Raw genomic sequence first — 3,628 nt, forward strand, 5'->3', positions numbered from 1 at the left:
TTTTTTTTTTTTTTTTTTTCAGATTTCCACGGAACCTAGGCAATATTTCACAGAGACGCGGCGAATGCGAGTGGAAGAGGATTACCCTTGAAGAGTACTCTGATTTCAAAGCTGCGGCCCCTGAGTCGAGCGTTATACGCGCGTTCTAATTTCGATGTCGTTCTTGGAAACTCGGTTTCACGTTAAGATGCGAGGCGACCGGTACACCGGAGTCTTAGTTCTATCTAAGTTTCTTTATTACACCGCGAAGCACCGATTTGCGTTATTGTACTTCTGAGAGGCATCAGTAGCCGACCGGCAGGGAACTTTGGGAGGAGTGATGGATTGGTAGAGTTTGTTCAAACTATGTACTTTTCAGCTTCGCGTATTTGTTACTTTTCAAAATATCGATCAAAAATTTCGATACTGTGCATCGAATACTAGCTATACGCGTATTAATATCGTCGTAGTAAGATTATCAAGTAGCTACTTGCAACTAGAGTAGCAACGATATCGATTCAGAGTTACTGAACTTAACCTCTGAGATGTTCAGTGTATAGTCCAATGAATATCGTGTACATAGCAATGCATAGTATCAATAGACTCGATAATATCGATATCTTGGGAACTAATAAATACTGGAAGGTATATTTCACGTAAAATTTCGCGCGAATAGACACTGATGCCTTTGGAAAGAATATTCGCTCGCGTCCCAAGATGGTTACCCCGTCAGACCCAAGTACCGGTGTCCCTTGGGATCGACACCTGTTCCACATGGACGCGTACCCTGGAATAACCCTGACCAACGGTAATCCCGAAATAGAGGAAGAAAATGCATCGAATCGTCGGATCGTGGCGTAGACCGGCATCCCGATCGACTCGAAATAGCCATGGCGTGCAGCGAGAGGACCATGGAGACGCGAACGCTTCGTTAGCCGCGCGCACACTCAGCCGGGGAGAGCTCGAGGCCGCAATCCGAGATATTTAATGAACGCCGCGGCCGCAACCTGCTTCGGCACGCGGGAAAGTTTTTACGGGGTCGGGCCGAAACAAAAATGCCTGTCCAACGAAGAAAAAGCTCTTGGCCGCCGGTTCGTAGGCGCAGTTCCGCGTATGATAGATACCTTACAGATATCCGTGACATGATCTGCGCTCGGTGTGGCGGTACACGAATCCCGAACAAGAATATTAATTGTACTTGCCAAGGGAGCAAGGGAAAGGGAGAAGCGCGGACGGACAGAGAGAACCAGCTGGACTCTGCAGCGGACCCAACGTCTCTGTGACCGCGCGTGTGCGTGTGTACATGCGCGGCTGGTGGCACGTACACTCTCGCCAGGCATAATCTCAAAGGGTTAGGTTAGCTGTTGCCACACGAGTGCAAGAGGGCAAAACGAGAATATTTCAGAGTGGTACGAGGGAGGGAAAAAAGAAGAGGGGGCGAGAAGGGATGAGCAGAAGAGAAGGAAGAGCAGCAGCGGGGCGAGGCGGAGGAGGAGGAGGAGGAGGAGGAGGAGGAAGAGCAAAAGGAGGAGGAGGAGGAAGAGCAAAAGGAGGAGGAGGAGGAAGAGCAAAAGGAGGAGGAGGAGGAGGTGGAGAAGGAGGAGGAGTAGAAGAAGAAGAAGAAAACTCCTTGGTGAGCATTCGAGGCAAACGCCGCCCGTCGCGCTGTCGGCCGATGAAGACGGATGGCGACTCTCCTCCACAGAGAGAGAGAAAGAGGATTCTTCTTCGAGGGGTTCTGCGTTGCTCGGCCGGACGAAGAGGGCAGCGACGAGGGAAGGAGAGATACTCTGGGAACATGCCCTCTTCTTTCTTCCTCCCTCGGGCTACGCTCTCAAATTAACAACATACCAATCTCTAGCGTTTTCTTATAACTTTTAACCATTTCGCCTAGCTTCCCCTGATTCCCTGCCCGCTTGGCCAGCCATTACTCTGCATCCCGGCCTACGGTTTTTTGCTCGTCACCAGCATCTAGACACCGCGCCGCGGGAATAAGCCGAGCTTTTAAAAATCCATTAGAATTAAACTTTCTAATATTACCTATTCTTTGATGTCCAATTTACAAACGCCTGGCAATCAAGACGAAAATACGTCGTTCCGTGTTCACCGCAAAATTGGAGTCCTAGTCAGCGAATCAAAGGATGCCCGGGATAAACATAGATCTCGGGTTTCATCAAAGAGGCTGATGAGTCGCGCGCGAACGCGCCTCCACTTGGAAGCCCGGGCTTATTAATGTTCATTCGTCAGCCGGTTAATGAAGGTGCCTCTTGAAGACGGTCTACGTAGCCTAACCCAGAAGATCATCAAAGCGTTCACGGAATAATGAAACGGTGTCGAGTCACGCTCGAGCTGGCTCGTGCCGATTAGTTCGTGCCTCTTTATCGATAACAGTCCTTATTGCCTAATTGCGACCACGTTCCAAGCGTTAGCGTGGATCGCGCGTCCCATTGGAAACGACGAATACGAGGTGCCACGGTTTCCGTCGGTCAAACAGATTTCTACGATAGTCACGCCGCGAATGCCATCATCCAGATCTTTTCTCGTCGCGAATTAAATTTAAGTTCGAGGAATGTGCAAGGGAACCATCGACTCGCCATTCGAATCAATATACACAGCGGCGAGTATCGAAGGAAAACTAAAAATAGAATTTATAGACTCTTTTAGAGCTAAGTATACCCTGCGTTGTTCCTAAAAATATGTTATAATGTTATGCAAACGCCCGGGGCACCAGGAATGGACACTCGCGTTAGTCCCGCCGCGAGTAACTATTATCCTAATAACATGGTAGCGTAAGGATATTGGCAATATCCTCTCGACTTACGTATGCAGCTGTCTGGTTCGGAGTCAATCGATTCCAGCGGCGAAGACTCGAATCTTGATTAGCCTCGTCCGCCCGCTGAATTAGACATCGGACATTTTCTCGCTGGCCGAGCATGCGGGCTTAATTAAACGGGCGTTCTATGCCCGACGTGAGCAGAAAACTTAATCGACATGTAAACTACAGAATTTATCGAAAACGAGCTATTCGATCTTTCGACCTGCAAGAAAATACCTCGGGATAGCGGTCAAACGTAACGAGTTCACGTGCCGGGTATAATGGAGTAGAATGCGCGCGCATCGCGAGCACGTGACGAGCTTCGACGAATCATAGAAACAGAGCCTTTGGTCAGTGATCCTGACGAACAGGTGGACACCAGAATCCCTAGAACTCGCGTTCCGCGAAAGCTACGAAGATCGAATTTCGCACGATTTTTCTCTGAGACCGTAAATACCCTGTGTATTACGTCTCCTCGTTGTTTCCTTTCCTCAAAGGAGGATAACCGAACGTAGGTTTCGATACGAATCCTATTCGCGCAATCGAGTCCTTGGGACGGTGTGAAAGCGTTATCTGCTTGCAGGATCGCCGGCAAATTAATCACCGGTATGCATTCTTACCAGTTGAAAAGCATCGAATGGCGGTTTCATTGTGCGAACGCGTCGTGGGAAACACGACCACGCTGCGCACCGGAGGGTGTGAGATTTTCTTTACGACCGTTGATCCAGCATCGCGAAGTGGAAGCATGGAACAGCTGAGACGACGCGCGTAGCCAAGGTCTCGCGTGTGTGGGTCTCGAGAAGCCAACTCTCCTCTGGATAGTCCCGGAAGAGC

At 49.6% G+C, this 3,628-nt stretch overlaps 1 protein-coding gene across 5 annotated transcripts in view; it reads right to left on the reverse strand.

Annotated features, from left to right (window-relative positions):
- The window catches only part of LOC108546171 (homeotic protein antennapedia), a 179,336-nt gene that overhangs the window by 1,047 nt on the left and 174,661 nt on the right, over positions 1 to 3,628 (reverse strand). The gene's annotated exons all lie outside the window — the stretch shown is intronic.

The sequence above is a fragment of the Eufriesea mexicana genome, unplaced genomic scaffold (genome assembly GCF_001483705.2).
Source record: "Eufriesea mexicana isolate 0111107269 unplaced genomic scaffold, ASM148370v2 scaffold611, whole genome shotgun sequence".
Lineage (NCBI taxonomy): Eukaryota > Metazoa > Arthropoda > Insecta > Hymenoptera > Apidae > Eufriesea > Eufriesea mexicana.